The sequence below is a fragment of the Panthera leo genome, chromosome C1 (assembly GCF_018350215.1).
Source record: "Panthera leo isolate Ple1 chromosome C1, P.leo_Ple1_pat1.1, whole genome shotgun sequence".
Lineage (NCBI taxonomy): Eukaryota > Metazoa > Chordata > Mammalia > Carnivora > Felidae > Panthera > Panthera leo.
Genome location: NC_056686.1, coordinates 128,461,372 through 128,479,866, shown reverse-complemented (window position 1 = coordinate 128,479,866; position 18,495 = coordinate 128,461,372). Strand labels below are relative to the sequence as shown.

General features: G+C 35.2%; 1 long non-coding RNA gene across 2 annotated transcripts in view; it reads left to right on the top strand.

Annotated features, from left to right (window-relative positions):
* Positions 1-851: 851 nt before the first annotated feature.
* The window catches only part of LOC122225913, a 64,460-nt gene continuing 46,816 nt past the window's right edge, over positions 852-18,495 (top strand). The window contains exons 1-3 of one of the 2 annotated variants that reach the window (XR_006205433.1): positions 852-944; positions 1,044-1,186; positions 6,307-6,370. This is a non-coding gene — a long non-coding RNA (uncharacterized LOC122225913). Of the gene's footprint in view, positions 1,187-6,306; positions 6,371-18,495 lie in introns of both variants that reach the window. The other variant, XR_006205432.1, reaches the window with a different exon arrangement.

Below are 18,495 nucleotides of genomic sequence, written 5' to 3'. Positions count from 1 at the left end.
AAATGTCAAACTAAACATTTGCATGGATGTGAGTGGCTGCTTTTTTCACTACAAGCAAAGCTACACTATTATGATGAGAAATTTGATTGTGAGAAAGGAATCAAGTAAGTGTAATTAACTAACATGACCAGACACCTGATGGTATTAAGAGGGGCAATACACTGGCCTTTGTATTGAATGACTAAAAAATGGAGAATCTTTATAGGTTATAGGCTACACTTCTCTTTCTTTTATTAAAATACCTTTGTATTTAATTTTGTTTTATCATGTTAGAAGTTTGAGTTTATAAATAACATACTATAAGTTTCTGACCCAATAAAAGATAAGTTCTCATGGAGTGAGAATTTGCATATGTCTGAGGACTCACCTCTCAAAGTAGAAGGCTGGTTTCTAGCTTTCATTGGCCATAAAGTATGGCAGACCTCAATGCCTTGGGGTCACTCACATTCTTCTTTTTTAATACAGGCTTTTAATATATTTTGGTAATTATTATTTTTAATTATTACAAAAAAGTTTACAGCTACACAGAGTAAAAGTTTCTTACTTTGAATGATACAATATCTTCATGTTTATGGTTATGACACAGTTTCTATCAGATTATTTTCAGTCTCTATTCAAACATTTGGGTCTCTGAAGAAAAGAGAATGAAAACATTTAGATTATAGTATTATGATGACGGATAAAATGTCCATTTGTGTGTGTGTGTGTGTGTGTGTGTGTGTGTGTGTGTGTGTAATTAGTAAAGTATGAGACTTGGTTGGAGAAAGCATTGTGACATCATACTGAAGCTGTCCTATCCATGTTGGTTGTTAGAAACCAATTAGCTGGAATAGTGTTCTTCTATAAGACCAAGGATGACAGTGGCTGACCTCCCGCTCCAACTACATATACACAGCTCCATACTCTCAGAGAGTCCTGCATCCCACAATGGGGGCAAACTGGGAGTAAGTATGTCACTTGGCATTCTGTGTACCAGCACTGGAATGCTACTCTCAGAAGAACTGGAGAGATTGATGCTTGCTTCTCATCTGCTCTTGTCCCAGAACCCAGCTTCTGAACTTTGTGGCATTAGGTTCTGCTGGTTATCTATTGGACTCTGACCTTACCCATGATGTCTTAACTGTTGCTCAGCCTTCCCACATTCTCTCACCTGTACTACATCTTGCAAGATTCTACAAAATTTCTGGTATGTGGCTGGCACTTGTCCTCTATTTTCAATGTAGTACAAATATTTCCCTGTGTATTGAAGGAGTTGGAGAGATAGTAGGAAAGAAGTCAAATGAGCAAGGCCAGTTTTCCCTGTTACAGTGAAATACGTCATTAACTTAATTTAGACTGTTTAATCAACCTTGTAGTGAATTGCTTTGTAATAGTTAAAGGCATACTGGGCTGAGACTAAGGACAAATAGACCTGTTAGGAACCTACTACATGAACTTACCCCGGCCACCTAATCAATTGGAGCTTCAGGTTTATTACCTGAAATATGAGATAAAAAGGTTTTTTTTGGTTTTAAAAACTTTTTTTTAATGTTTATTTAATTTTGAGACAGAGACAGAGACAGAGACAGAAAGACAGAGTGTGAGTGGGGGAGGGACAGAGAGAGTGGGAGGCACAGAATCCAAAGCAGACTCCAGGCTCTGAGCCATCAACATGGAGCCAGGTATGGGGCTCAAACCCACAGACTGCAAGATCATGACCTGAGCTGAAGTCGACCACTGAACCAACTGAGCCACCCAGGTGCCCCAAAAAGGGTTTTGATCTGTAAAGTTCCTCTCACCTATCTTTCTTAATGACTCTGTGGGTTTTTGTTTTCTTTTGTTTTGTCTTGTTTTTAATGTTTATTTATTTATTTTGAGAGAGACAGTGCAAGCAGGGGAGGGGCAGAGAGAGAGGAAGAGAGAATCCCAAGCAGGCTCCATGCTGCCAGCACAGAGCCCAATGTGGGGCTCAATCCCATGAACCATAAGATCATGATCTGAGCTGAAACCAAGAGTAGGACATTTAACCAGCTGAGCCAGCCAGGTGCTCCATTGACTCTATGTTTTTTAACTGAAGCATTTCAGTAGGACTACATTTCATTGCAGTTTGACTATTATGAGTTAACCCTGACATGTATGTAAAAGTCTATTCCTAAATAAGGAGAGTCATTCCCTCTGAATTTTGAGCAGACTGCAGTAATGACAAATAACCTCTGTGCACCCACTTTATGTATCTATCACATGGTAATTATTCCTTTATAATATTTGATACTGTAGATATTTTAAGGGCCATTTCTCTTGGCTGTTCTTGCTGAAAGATGTTATGCTCCATTGCTCAACATTTAGAACTAATGACAGTTCCTCAGCTTGTTGTCAGCTAGCTCCCACTTTTATCTCCAGGACACTCATGATGGCAAAGGGCATCTTTTGAAAGATTTTAAAATCAAGAGAGGTCATGTTCATGAAGTCCTTGGTCCCTGTCAATTCTTCAGCAAAATATTTAGTCACCTGACAGCTGATATGGAGGCAAATGCACGTTGGGAAGCTCCAATTCACTAAGGAAGTAGCAAACAAAACTGCTTCTTGTAAAAGGGAGGTAGTACTTACTGCTTTCCTAGCAGTTTAATTTATTTCATTGCTTCATGCCATGGTAAGTCATGCAGAATTGTCAGATACAGAAAATTTCTTGGGATTGGTATATATGATGACAAAATTAATTATATTAACTAAATTGACCAGCAAATTTTTCAAACATCTTATTACCTAATATCTAAAGAGTTTTTCTTTTCTTTTTAATTGTGGTTGGAAATACATTTGACTCTTGGAATGGATCATAGGTGTTACCTTGTACTCCATCCCAGCCAGTTCAGTGAGTCCTTCTACTATAGCCGTGACAGGTGGCCATCAGCTTTTATTAAGCATGTCTCATTATAGAGAAATCTCTATTACCAGCCTAGATATTTCTGTTTTTTAACACATTTTTTAAAACTTAGGTTTACTAATTTCCCCTGGATTCTACCAGTTGGTCCTAATTTTTCACCTACACCCTCACCCCTAGTCTTATTGTCCACCTCTGTATCTGCATAAAGGAGAGGCCTCTTTCATTCAAGCATGTAGAGTCATCTGACAAGTCAGTTATGTATATGATGTAGGTGTAATTAATACCTACTATATATGATGCCTCATGCCAGACACTAGAGTAAAATAGTGATTATGGTAACAATTGTAGCTGCCCTCAGAGAATTTACTCACTAGGAGAAATGTAGACAAATGGACTTTTCATTTCAATATACGATCAGTGTTTCAAATCTCTGAATACAAGTTTTGGTAAATACCGTTGCAAAGAACATATGTTCAATCCTCCCCACAACAAAAATTAATAATTTTAACAATATATTACATTTTTATAGTACTTAAAATATAATATTACATTGCATCTGTGTAGTACTTAATAGAATAAGAATGAAAAAATCCTCTTCATAATAATTGGGAGTGCCACCTCAATAGTACTTTAATGTGTATTGTCACCTTGGCTTCATTTTTTTTTCTTCCAAATTTTTATTTAAATTCTAGTTAGTTAACATATAATGCAATATTGGTTTCAGGAGTAGAATTTAGTGATTCATCACTTACATGTAACACCCAGTGGTCATCATAGCAAGTGCCCTCCGTAATGCCCATCATCCATTTAGCCCCTCCTCCAACCTACTTCCTCCATCAACCCTCAGTTTGTTCTCTCTTGATAAGAGTCTCTTATGGTTTGCTTCCCTCTCTCCTTTTATTCCCCTTCCTGTATGTTCATATGATTTATTTCCTAAATTCCACATATGAGTGAAATCATGTGGTATCTGTCTTCCTCTGACTGACTGATTTTGCTTAGCATAATATACTCTAGTTCCATCCACATTGTTGCAAATGACAAGATTTCATTCTTTTTGATGGCCAAATAATATTCCATTGCATATACAGACCATATCTTCTTTATTCATTCATCAATAGATGGACACTTGGGTTCTTTCTATAGTTGGCTATTGTTGGTAATGCTGCTGTAAACATCAGGATGCATGTACCCCTTCAAATCTGTATCTTTGTATCCTTTGGGTAAATATCTCATTGTGCAACTGCTGGATCATAGGGTAGTTCTATTTTTAGTTTTGGACGGAACCACTGTACTGTTCTCCAGAGTGGCTGTACAAGTTTGCATTCCCACCACCAGTGCAAGAGGGTTCCCCTTTCTCTGCATCCTCACCAACACCTGTTATTTCTTGTGTTGTTAATTTTAGCCATTGTGACAGGTGTGAGGTGGTATCTCATGGTGGTTTTGATTTGCATTTCCCTAATGATGAGTGATGTTGAACATCTTTTTGCATGTTTGTTAGCCATCTAATGTCTTCTTTGTCTTCTGCCCATTTCTTAACTGGATTATTTGTTTTTATGGGTGCTGAGTTTGATAAGTTCTTTATAGATTTTGGATACTAATTCTTTATCAGATATGTCATTTGAAAATATCTTCTCACATTCCATAGGCTGCCTTATAGTTTTGTAGACTGTTTCCTTTGCTGTGTAGAAGCTTTTTGTCTTGATAAAGTCCCAATAGTTCACTTTTGCGTTTGTTTCCCTTGACTCTGGAGACATGTCTAGTAAAACATTGCTCTGGCCAAGGCCAAAGAGGTTGCTGCCTGTGTTCTCTTCTAGGATTTATATGGTTTCCTCAAATTTAGATATTTCATCCATTTCGAATTTATTTTTGTGTATGGGGGTAAGGAAGTGATCCAGGAAGTGATTCATTATTTTGCATGTTACTGTACTGTTTTCCCAAGACCATTTTTGAAGAGATTGTTTTTGCCACTGAATATTTTTTCCTACTTTGTTGAAGATGAGTTGACCATACAGTTGTGGGTCCATTGCTGGGTTTTCTATTCTGTTCCGTAGATCTATGTGTCTCTTTTTGTGCCAGTACCATATAGGCTTGGTGACTACAGCTTTGTAATATAGCTTAGAGCCCTTGGCTTCATTTTTAAGTAAGAGAAACTGATTCATCAGCATCTCATTTAAAGTCGTAGAATTAGTGAGTGGAAGACCTAGATTCAATACCCAGTTCTCCAACTCAGGTGTCTGCTGAATATTAGCCATTGGAAAAGCAGCTTTGTGTTTGCATGGGGAAGAGGTATCATGTGCTTTTGAATCAGTCTTATAAAGTGATACTAAGTAGCATAAATGGCAAGCAGGTCCAACAGAGGAATGGATATTTAGAAAGGACTTACTTGTATATGCATATTTAAAATATGAATATTTATAACAAAAATTGTTTTAATTGATGCTCAAGTAATAGTGATATGGTTGTTAGAAACGCACATTGCAATTTTAGATGTGAATAATTTGAAATATGTTTATAAGAAACAAAGACACTTCATTAGATAGCTCTGGAAATAAGTATTGAGGATGTCTACATTTACTATTCCAGTGGACTTCAGGCTTCATACAGTCAGATAAGCCTACTGAAAACAAATTGCAAGGGTGCCTATAAAATAAGTACCAAAAAACATCACAGGACACTTGAACTTCATAACTCTCAGAATTTTGTCTTGATTAATTTTGAGATTGAGTGGTATCTGATAGATATTGATTGTCCTGAAAATGTTAATCAATGGCAGAAGAGTCAGAGGTGAGTCAGTTAGTCCTGGGTTATTATTCTGCACAGAACTCTATCATTCAATTTTTGCTGTTAATGAACACGTGATCAAGAAATTAAAAAAACCCACAACTATAAAGGTATATAGACTATTTTCGTGTCATGAGGGCATTTGTTTAGAACCTCAGGAATTAAAGGAATTTAAGCTTTTCTTTCTTAGATAGTCTTAACAGTAACAGAGAGAATTTGTACTTAATTGAGAAGGTTTAATCATCACTATTTCTAGTTAACTTCAATTTCACACAATTTGTAAAAAACATACATGAGTACTTTAAATGACTTTCTAATTCCAAAAGTGAGAAAGAAAGTCCAGAACTCCCTTAACATTTTCATGGATATATTGATTCTTTAAAGTTCATGTTTGCAAGTACATTTCAATTTACAAGTGACTGTAAAGTAGTCATAAAAAAGCAAGTATACTATTTACCCTCAAAGCCTTATTTCAAATATGTTCCACAGAAGATAATAGTATGACACTTGAGGCAAGATCATTTTAGAGAACTTGAGAGAAGTAATATCACTTTTTGGATAAAACACATAATTGGAAATTATAGAAAATAATACTTAGATACATAATTCATTCACTTTATGTAACTCAACAAATAATATTTAAAATCCAATTTCTTTCCTTGTAGGTCAAGAAAATGCATCTGTTTCCCTTTGCTAATCCTTTACATAATTCTGACTCTAAAACTAAGGGTAGGTGGAACTTTTTTTTAAATTTGATTTAACTTTATTTTTTATTTTTTAAAATTTACATCCAAATTAGTTAGTATATAGTGAAGCAATGATTTCAGTAGACTCCTTAATGCTCCTTACCCATTTAGCCCATCCCCCCTCCCACAACCCCTCCAGCAACCCTCAGTTTGTTCTTCATATTTATGAGTCTCTTTTGTTTCCCTCCCTGTTTTTATATTATTTTTGTTTCCGTTCCCTTATGTTCATCTGTTTTGTCTCTTAAAGTCCTCATATGAGTGAAGTCATATGATTTTTGTCTTTCTCTGACTGACTAATTTCACTTAGCATAATACCCTCCAGTTCCATCCACGTAGTTGCAAATGGCAAGATGTCACTCTTTTTGATTGCTGAGTAATACTCCATTCTATATATATACCATATTTTCTTTATCCATCCATCCATAGACATTTGGGCTCTTTCCATACTTTGGCTGTTGTGGATAGTGCTGCTATAAACATGGGGGTGCATTTGTCCCTTGGAAACAGCATACCTGTATCTCTTGGATAAATACCCAGTAGTGCAATTTCTGGGTCATAGGGTAGTTCTATTTTTAGTTTTTTGAGAAACATTCATACTGTTTTCCAGAGTGGCTGCACCAGCTTGCCTTCCCACCAACAATGCAAAAGAGATCCTCTTTCTCCGCATCCTCGCCAACATCTGTTGTTGCCTGAGTTGTTAACGTTAGCCATTCTGACAGGTGTGAGGTGGTATCTCATTGTGGTTTTGATTTGTATTTCCCTGATGATGGAGTGATGTTGAGCATTTTTTCATGTGTTGGTTGGCCATCTGGATGTCTTCTTTGGAGAAGTGTCTATTCATGTCTTTTGCCCATTTCTTCGCTGGATTATTTGTTATTTGGGTGTGGAGTTTGATAAGTTCTTTGTAGATTTTGGATACTAACCCTTTATCTGATATGTCATTTGCAAATCTCTTCTCCCATTCTGTCAGTTGCCTTTTAGTTTTGCTGATTGTTTCCTTTGCTGTGCAGAAGCTTTTTATTTTGATGAGGTCCCAGTAGTTCATTTTTGTTTTTGTTTCCATTGCCTCTGGAGACATGTTGAGTAAAAAATTGCTGCGGGCAAGATCAAAGAGGTTTTTGCCTGCTTTCTCCTCGAGGATTTTGATGGCTTCCTGTCTTACATTGAGGTCTTTCATCCACTTTGAGTTTATTTTTGTGTATGGTGTAAGAAAGTGGTCCAGGTTCATTCTTCTGCATGTCGCTGTCCAGTTTTCCCAGCACCACTTGCTGAAGAGACTGTCTTTATTCCACTGGATATTCTTTCCTGCTTTGTCAAAGATTAGTTGCCCATATGTTTGTGGGTCCATTTCTGGGTTCTCTATTCTATTCCATTGATCTGAGTGTCTGTTCTTTGGAACTTCTTTTTTTAAGTTTATTTATTTATTTATTTATTTATTTAGAGACAGAGGGCACACAAGCAGAGGAGGGGCAGAGAGAGAGGATGAGAGAGAATCCAAAGCAGGCTCCATGCTGTCAGTGCAGAGCCCAAAGGGAGCCTTGAACCCACAGACCATGAGATCATGACCTGAGATGAAATCAAGAGTTAGATGCATAACCAACTCAGCCTCCCACATGCCCCTACTTTTTTTTTAAGTTTTTAATTTTAATTCTAGTAAACACACAGTGTTATATTAGTTTCAGGTGTACTATATGGTGATTCAACAATTCTATACATTACTTAGGGTTCATAATGGTAAGTGTATTCTTTAATACCCATCACCTATTTAACCCATTCCCTTCCCCCCACCTCACCTCTGGCAACCATCAGTGTGTTCTCTATAGTTGTCTGTTTCTTGGTTCGTCTCTCTCTCTCTCTTTCTTTCCTTTGCTCATTTGTTTTCTTTCTTAACTTCCTATTAGGAGTAAAATGACATGGTATTTGTGTTTCTCTATTTCACTTAGCAGTATACTTTCTAAATCTATCCATGTTGTTGCAAATGGCAAAATTTCATTCTTTTTTATGGCTGAATAATAACTCTCTGTGTGCATGTGTGTGTGTGTGTGTGTGTGTGTGTGTGACATTTTCTTTATCTGTCAATGGACACTTGAGCTATTTCCATAATTTGGCTGTTGTAATAATGCTGCAATAAACATGGAGGCTCATGTTCCCTTTGAATTGATGTTTTTGTATTTTTAGGGTAAATACCTAGTAGTGCAATTACTGGATCATAAGGTAGTTCTATGTTTAACTTTTCGGAGCCTCCATACTGTTTTCCACAGTAGCTGCATCAGTTTGCATTCCCACCAACAGTGTTAGAGGGTTCGTTTTTCTCCACTTTCTCACCAATGCTTGTTGTTTCTTGTGTTCTTGATTTTAGCCATCCTGATAGTTTAAGGTGATATCACATGGTAGTTTTTGATTTGCATTTCCCTGATGCTGAGTGATGTTGAGCATATTTTCATGTGTCTCTTAGCCATCTGGATGTCTGCTTTGGAAAAGTGTCTATTCGTGTCTTCTGCTCATTTCTTAACTGGGTTGTTTTCTGGGTGTTGAGTTGTATAAGTTCTTTATAAATTTTGGATTTTAACACTTTATTGGATATATAATTTACAAATATCTTCTCCCATTTTGTAAGTTGCCTTTTAGTTTTGCTGATTGTTTCATTTGCTGTGAAGAAGCTTTTTATTTTGATGCAATTCCAATAGTTGACTTTTGCTTTTATTTTCCTTGCCTCAGGAGACATACCTAGAAAAAGGTTGCTGTAGACAGTGTCAGAGAAAATACTGCCTGTGCTCTCTTCAAGGATTTTTATGGTTTCAGGTCTCACATATGGGTCTTTAATCCATTTTGAGTTTATTTTTGTGCATGATGTAAGAACATGGTACAGTTTCATTCTTTTGCATGTTGCTCTCCAGTTTTCCCAACATTATTTGTTAAAGAGATCGTCTTTTTCCCATTGCATATTCTTTCCTGCTGTGTTGGATATTCATTAACCACATAATTGTGGATTCATTTCCGGGCTTACTATTCTGTTTCTTTGATCTATGTGTCTCTTTTTGTGCCAGTACCATGTTGTTCTGATTACTACAGCTTTGTAATATAACTTGAAATCTGGGATTGTGATACTTCCAGTTTTCTTTTTCTTTTTCAGGATCTCTTTGGCTATCCTAACACATTTTAATATTGTTTGTTCTGGTTCTGTGAAAAATGCTGTTGGTATTTTGATAGGGATTGCATTAAATCTGCAGGTTGCTTTGGGTAGTATGGACATTTTAACAATATTTGTTCTTCCAATTTGTGAGCATGGAATGCCTTTCCATTTTTTGTGTTGTCTTCAATTTTCTTTCACAATTTTTTTTTTTTATAGTTTTTAGAGTACAGCTCTTTCACTTATTTGGTTAACTTTATTTCTAGTTATTTATTATTTTTGCTGCAGTTGTAAGTGGGATTGTTTTTTTTAAATTTCTTTTTCTGTTGCCTCATTATTAGTGTATAGAAATGCAGTGAATTTGTGTACATTGATTTGTATCCTGTGACTTTACTGAATTCATTTATCAGGTCTGGTAGTTTTTTGGTGGCATCATTAGGGTTTTCTATACATAGTATCATGTCATCTGCAAATAGTGAAAACTTTATTTCTTCCTTATCAATTTGGATGCATTTTATTTCCTTTTAAAAATGTTTTTTAAAGTTTAGTTACTTATTTGGGGAGAGGAGAGAGAGAGAGAACAGGGGAGGGGCAGAAAGAGAGGGAGAGAGAATCCCAAGCAGGTTCTGCACTGGCAGTGGCACTCAATCCCAGGACCCAGAAATCATGACCTGAGCCAAAATTAAGAGTTGGAGGCTTAACCGACTGAGCCACACAGGCACCCCAACCTTTTATTTTTTTGTTGTCTCATTGCTGTGGCTAGGACTTCCAGTACTGTGTAGAATGAAAGTGATAAGAGTGGAGACCTTTTTCTTGTTCCTGACCTTAGGGAAAATCTCTCACTTTTTTCCCACTAAGTATGATGTTCACTGTGGGTTTCTCATATATAGCCTTTATTATGTTGAGGTATGTTCCCTCTAAACCTATTTTGGTGAGAGTTTTTATCATGAATGGTGTTGTACTTTGTCAAATGCTTTTTCTTCAGCTATTGAAATGATCATATGGTTTTTATCCTTTCTCTTATCGATGTGATGTACCACGTGGATTGATTTTTAAAATTTTTTAAATATTCATTTTTGAGAGAGAGAGAGAGAGCAATAGAGAGAGAGTGTGTGAGTGAGTGGGGGAGGGGCAGGGAGAGAGGGAGTCACAGAAATCGAAGCAGGCTCCAGGCTCTGTGCTGACAGCTCAGATGTGGGGTTCAAACTCATGAACCGTGAGATCGTGACCTGAGCCGAAGTCAGATGCTTAACCAACTGAGCCACCCAGGTGCCCCATCACATGGATTGATTTGTGAATATTGAATCATACTTGCATCCCAGGAATAAATCCCACTTGATCATGGTGAATGATTTTTTGAAATGTCTTGTTGGATTCAGTCTGCTAGTATTTTATCAGTGTAATGCTAGCCTCAGAGTGAATTTGAAAGTTTTCTTTCCTCGTGTATTTATTTTTTTAATTTTTTAATGTTTATTTATTTTTGAGAGAGAGAGAGAGACAGAGTGTGAGCAGGGAGGGAGGGGCAGAGAGAGAAAGAGAGAGAGGGAGACACAGAATTCTTATTAGCAGGCTCCAGGCTCCGAGCTTCAGCACGTGGCTTGAATTTCAGAACTGTGAGGTCATGACCTGAGCTGAAGTCAGAAGCTTAACTGACTGAGCCACCCAGGTGCCCCTCCTCTTCTATTTTTTTGGCATAGTTTGAGAAGAATAAGCATTACTTCTCCTTTAAATATTTGGCTGAATTCACCTGTGAAGCCATTTGGTCCTGGAATTTTGTTAGATTGTTTTGATTACCACTTCTTCTCTACCCATTTATCAATCGATGGACACTTGGGTTGCTCCCATATCTTAACTATCATAAATAATGCCACAGTGAACATAGAGGTACATATATTTTTTCAAATTTGTCTATTTGTTTTCTTTGGGTGAGTAGTGGAATTACTGGATTATATGGTATTACTATTTTTAATTTTTTCGAAAACTTCCATACTTTTTTCCAAAGTAGTTGTACTAATTTACATTCCCACCAACAGAGCATGAAGATTTCCTTTGCTCTCATCCTTGCCAATGCTTGATATTTGTTGTCTTTTTGATTCTAACTGGTGTGGAGTGATATCTCATTGGGTTTGATTTGCATTTCCCTGCTGTTGAGCACCTTTTCCTGTTTCTGTTAGACATCTGTATGTCTTCATTGGGAAAAAAAAAATGTCCATTCAGGTTCTCTGCCTATTTTTAATTGAATTTTTGGTTTTATTTGGTATTGGGTTATATGAGTTCTTTATATATTTTGGATATTAATTGCCTATCAGATACATCATTTGCAAATAACTTCTCCCATTCACTAGGTTACTATCTTGTTTTGCTCATGGTTACCTTCACTGTGCCAAAACCTTTTGTTTTGGTGTAGTTTATTTTTGCTTTTGTTTGCCTTGCCTGAGGAGACACATCCTTAAAAATGTTGCTAAGGCCGATGTCCAAGAGATAATTGCCTATGTTTTCCTTTAGGAGTTCTAGGGTTTCAGGTCTCACGTGTAGTTCTTTAATCCATTTTGAATCTCTTTTTGTGTATGGTATAAGAAAATGACCCAGTTTCATTTTTTTGAATGTATATGTCCTGTTTTCCCAACACTATTTATTGAAGAGGTTATCTTTCCTCATTGTATATTCTTTGTAGTACATTAATTGACCATAACATTTGGGTTAATTTCTGGGATCTCTATCCTGTTCTGTTGACCTGTGTTTCTATTTCTGTAGTCAGTACCATACTTTTTTTATTTTAAAATTTTAATTTAAATTCTAACTAGTTAACATATAGTGTAATTTTGGTTTCAGGAGTAGAATTTAGTGATTCATCACTTACATATAACAGTGCTTAACTCAAGTGCTCTCCTTGATACCCATCACCCCTTTAGCCCATCCCCTGCCTTGTTTTGATTACTATAATTTTGTAGTATATGTTGAAATCTGGGATTGTGATACTTCCAGTTTTTTTTCTTCTTTCTCAAGGTTGCTTTGGCTCTTTGAGGTCCCTGTGATTCCAAAGAAATTTTAAAATTGTTTTCTGTGAAAAATACTGTTGGTCTTTTGATAGGGATTGCATTTAATCTGTAGATCGCTTTGGGTATTATAGACAATGCAACAATATTACTTCTTCCAGTCCATGAGCATGATACATTTTTCCATTTGTTTTTGTCGTCTTCAATTTCTTTAATTAATTTCTTATAGATTTCATAGTATAGGTCTTTCACCTTCTTGGTTAAATCTATTCATAGGTATTTTATTCTTTTTGATGAAATTTTAAGTCGGATTGTTTTCTTAATTTTTCTTCCTGCTAATTTGTTATTAGCACATAGAAATGCAACAGATTTCTGTATATTAATTTTGTATTTTGCTGCTTTACTGCATTTATTTATTATTTCCAATAGTTCTTTGTTGGGGTCATTAGGGTTTTCTATATATATATTATCATGTCATCTGCAAATAGTGGCGGTTTTACTGCTTCCTGACCAATTTGTATGCCTTTTATTTCTTTTTCTTGTCTCATTGCTACATCTGGAAATTCCAGTACCACGTTGAATAAGAGTAGTGAGAGTATACATCTTTGATTTGTTCCTGATTTTAGAGGAGGAGCTTTCAGCTTTTTACCATTGAGTATGATGTTAGCTATGGGTTTTTCATATATGGCCTTTATATGTTTAGGTATGTTCCCTCTAAACCCACTTTGTTGAAAGTTTTTATCATGGATTAATGTTGAATGTTTCTAAATGATTTTTTTCGTCTGTTGAGATGATCATATAGTTTTCGTTCTTCATTTTGTCATTGTGTAGTATCACGTTTATTGGTTTGTAGATATTGAACCATACTTGCATCCCTGGAATAAATCCCACTTCGTTTGGGTGAATGATTCTTTTAATGTATTGTTGAATGCTGTTTGCTAATATTTTGTTGAGGATTTTTGCATCTATGTTCATCAGAGATATTGGCCTGTAATTTTGTTTTGTTTTGTTTTGTTTTGTTTTGTTTTGTTTTTCCCTGTAGTGTCTAATCTTGTTTTGGTATCAGGATAAGCTGGCCTTGTAAAATGAATTTGGAAGCATTCCTTCCTCTTCTATTTTTGTAATAGTTTGAGAATAATAGGTAATAACTCTTCATATCTGGTAAAATTCACTTATGAAGCCATTGGTCCCTGGACTTTTGTTTGTTGAGAGTTTTTAAATTACCAGTTCAATTTTGTCACTGGTAATCAGTCTGTTCAGATATTTTTTTCTGATTCAGTGTTGGGAATTGTATGTTTCTAGGAATTTATCTATTTTTTTCTTAGTTGTCCAATTTGTTGGCATATAATTTTGTATTGTAGTCTCTTATAGTCCTTTATATTTCTGTGGTGCCCATTGCTACCTATTCTTTTTCATTTCTGGTTTTATTTATTTGGGTCCTCTCTTTTGTTCTTGATGAGTCTGGTTAAAGGTTTATCAATTTAGTTTATCTTTAAAAAAAAAAAAGAAAGTCTTGGTTATACTGATCTTATTTATTTATTTATTTATTTATTTATTTTTCAGATTCTATTTCATTTATTTCTGCTTTATTTTTCCTTCCTTCCCTCTCACAACTTTGAGCTTGTTTTCTATTTTTTTCTAGTTCCCTTGGGTGTAAGGTTGGACTGTTTATTTGAAATTCTATTTGTTTTGGAGGTAGGCCTATATCACTATAAAATCTTCTCTTGGAACTGCTTTTGTTGTGTCCCAAAGATATTGGACCATTGTGTTTTAATTTTAATTTGTCTTCATGATTTTTTTTAAAATTTCCTCTTATTTATTTGTTGACCTATTTGTTTTAGTGACATCTTGTTTAGCCCCCGTATGTTTGTGAGTTTTTTCTTGTGTTTGATTTCCAGTTTCATACCCTTTTGGTGAGGAAAATGCTTTATGTGATTTGAATCTTCTTAAATTTGTTGAGATTTGTATTTTGGCCTAGCATGTGATCTATCCTGGATAATGTTCCATGTGTATTTGAAAAATATGTATATTCTGGTGCTTTTGGATGGAATGTTCTGTATGTATCTATTAAGTGCATTTGGTCTATGTGTTGTTCAAGACCACTCTTTCCATATTGATTTTCTGTCTGGCTGATTTACCTATTGATGTAAGTGGAGTATTAAAATCCCCTACTATTATTGTAAGTGGAGCATTAAAATCCCCTACTATTATTGTATTACAATCAAGTTCTTCTACTATGTCCATTTATATTTGCCTTATGTACTTAGGTGCTCCTATGTTGGATTCATAGATATATACAATTGCTATCCTATTGTTGGGTTGATATCTTTATCATTATGTAATACCTTTCTTTGTCTCTTGTCTCTGTTTTAAAATCTGTTTTATCTACTGTAAGTTTTGCTACCTCAGGCTTCTTTTTGTTTCAATTTGCATGGGATATCTTTTTCTATCCTTTCAATGTCAGTCTGTATGTGCCTTTTGGTCTGGAGTGAATCTTTTATAGGCCTCATATACATGGGCCTTGTTTTTTTTTTTTTTTATCTATTCAGTCACAGTATATTTTTTGATTGCAGCATTTAGATCATTTACATTTAAAATGATATTTAATAGGGGCCCCTGAGTGGCTCAGTAGGTTGAGCATCTGGCTTGATTTTGATTTAGATCATAATCCCAGAGTCATGGGATTGATTGAGTCCATATCAGGCTCCATGCTGAGCGTGGAGCCTGCTTGGGATTCTCTCTCTCTCTCTCTCTCTCTCTCTCTCTCTCTCCCTCTCCCCCATTCTTGCTCTCTTTCTAAAGAAAAAAAGTGATTATTGATATGTGTATACTTATTTTCATTTTGTTCATTGTTTTATCATTGTTTTGCTTGGATTTCTTTCTCCTTATTTTTGTGTATCTAGGATAGATTTTTTGTTTTTGGTTACTATGGGTCTTATATATAGCATTTGAAGTATATAGCAACAAATATTAAGGTGATGGTTGTTAAATATTTCCTTAATTTTATCAAAAGAATAATCTTTTTCTTCTCAATAAGTGCCAGCAAATACTCTATTTATGGTTATAACTTTTTTTTTGGAGCACTAGCTACTAAACAATATTGTGCAATTGAATGACAACTTACACATCTGTTGACAGCAAAACATCAAGATCCAAATAGAAAAAGCATTCTTAATCCATCATGACATATTTATTTGGTGTCACTGAACATTGGTCAATATCATATTTTTAGGACCCTTTTCTTTGTGGCTGATGAAATATTTCTGTTGTCAAGTTTCTTCTGGCTCTCAGTATCAAAATATGATTATATGTTTTCCAAGTTTGTACTTAACTTCTTTCTTCTTTGACATTAAAATTGTCTCTGAAATAAGGGTGTTATCTAATCAAGACTATTTTTAAATTAAGAGGGTAATGAGAGTGACATGTTTATCATTTGTGAGGTACCATGAGTTCAAGAACCATGGAAGACATGTCAGTCTTAAGCACAGAAATAGCTTTTGTTTATATGATGGTGTGCATGAGAGCATAACCCTATAGATGCAGGGGCTTAGTGTTTCTGTCTGTAAAAGTTAGATAAGCTTTTAGCCACAAGCAAATGAAAACTTGAGTTATAAGAGTCCTAATAAATATGGGTGTATTTTTCTCAAAGAATTAAAAAAAAAAGTCTGATTAAAGCAGCTTCTGCTGTTGGTTTAACAGCTTGGTGGCAGGGATGTTATCTTAGATTCCTTGGCCTTTTCTTCAACCTTGCCATCCTGTGGTCCAGAATATCTACCCAAGTCCATGTATCTTATCTGTATTCAAAGCCAAAACAAACAGGAAGGAAACTGAACCACAGAGTATAGTCTTTCAAGAAATCACAAGTATTTCCATTTTAATTGCCAGTGTCATAAGGCTATTCTAGTTCCAAGGGGTCATGCCAAAAGGAGCATTTAGATTTTCCAGCTTCTAAATATAGAGGTGAGCAAAAAAGGGGTGGCATTTCAGTGAGTTTTGGGTCACAAACTCACAGTGCCTGCTGTAACTACTCATTTTCAATCTTTTCTAGTCAAAAAGCCATACCAAAGCTACCTACTAAAAGACTCTATAGACTGTCAATTCAGAGAAATAATAGCTTGAATTAACAATACTGAACAGGAGAATAAATTAATTGGTAATATTTCTAACACGTACACTGGTTGAATTTATGTCATGTAGATACTTCATTATATATGTTAATATATAATATTACAAATTATATATACACATATATATGTGTGTGAGTGTATGTATTTAATTTTTCCCCTTCAGATCTTTAATCAAAAGTCACCTTCTCAGTGAGGTCTCCTATAACCATTCTGTCTAAAAGTAGTGTACACTTCGGTCAAAAAATATAACCATTTCTCTCTATTGCTGTAATTTTTTCCCATAGGACTGATCACTAACTATGTATTTTATATATTTTCCCTATTTAGTGTTATCTCTCACATTAACAAATAAGTTTTATGAAGGCAGATCTTCATCTGTCTGCTCCATGTCTGTCTTCTGTACTCCTGGTACAGTATCTTGTTGCATTGTAAGTAGTCAATAAATGTTTGTTACAGAAACCAGTTAAATGAATGTCACCACTGAGTTCAGAGAACTTCCTTGTTAGTTAGGTTTATGTAAGCTGAGACTCTGATTCTACTCAGATTGTTGAAGATTAAATGGAGTTGTTTATTGTTATTGTAGCATAACATTGATGACACTCAACTCGTCATTTCATATCTCCTGGTACGTAAGACACTATTGATTGACCACCTTGAAGACAGGTAGATTTGCTTTTCCTATTGAGGGTACTGAAAGTTTCTGCTGATACTCTTTATAATTATAAAATGACAACTTTCTTCTTTTCTGCTCAGTGAGGCTAGCCAATCTGGACAGGGAGTAAGATAATTTGAATAAAGCCATATAGACCAGATCGATGAACAATACACAACTCATCAGAAATGTGGGGTATAGTATAGAGAAAAATTTTTATTCTCCTTCAGGATTTAGCTTCACTTTAAGGCAGTTCATCCTAGTACATAACATTAGATTTAATGTGCATGAACTTAACTTTTCAAAACCCTTGCAAACTGTTACCTAATTTTATTAAGTTATTTTATATTGTAAATTATATTATTAATGTTATTTTTGTAACTTGTACAGCTAAGATCTTACCAGTATTCTTCTGTAATACCACTAACTCTGGACCTTTCTCCCCTAAGGTCTCTGGTGCATTGAAGATAGAAATTGTGTCTTCATTTCTGTGCCATTTAATTAAAATATTTTTTTTAGTTTTATGTAATGTATCTTATATATAATTTTATAATGGTATGTAATCTATATTACATTAAATGTGCATATAAATATAAATATACTACTCCAGAAAGTAATTGCTAATTTATTGCTTCTTAGACTGGAATTGGTAGATCAATTCTTTCTTTGTAGTTCCAGAGATGAAAAGAGACCTATTTTTTTATTTCATTCTGTTATGTACAGATTTGACATTGACAACCAAACGAATCTATTCAACTAAAAATCATTGATACAGGGGTACCTGGGTGGCTCAGTTGGCTAAGCAGCCAGCTCTTCTTGGTTTTGGCTCAGGTCATGATCTCACAGTTTGTGAGTTCGAGCCTCGTGTTAGGCTTTGCACTGACAGTGCAGTGCCTGCTTGGGATTCTATCTCTCTCTCTCTCTCTCTCTCTCTCTGCCCCTCCCCTGATTGTACACACACTCTCTCTCAAAATAAATAAATAAGCTTAAAAATCAATGATACAGAGGTTATGAAAGTTATGACCTATTCTAGTTTGTCAATCACAAGATCTTATTGAAAATCTAAAAGATCTTAGCACAATATTAGATAATTGGATTGCTTTTTAAAAAATATTATATATTTTACATGCCTTAAAAAATATACAGTTCGTAACCCCTTATAATATGACCAATGGACTATCCCCTAAAAAATCAGAGACCTAT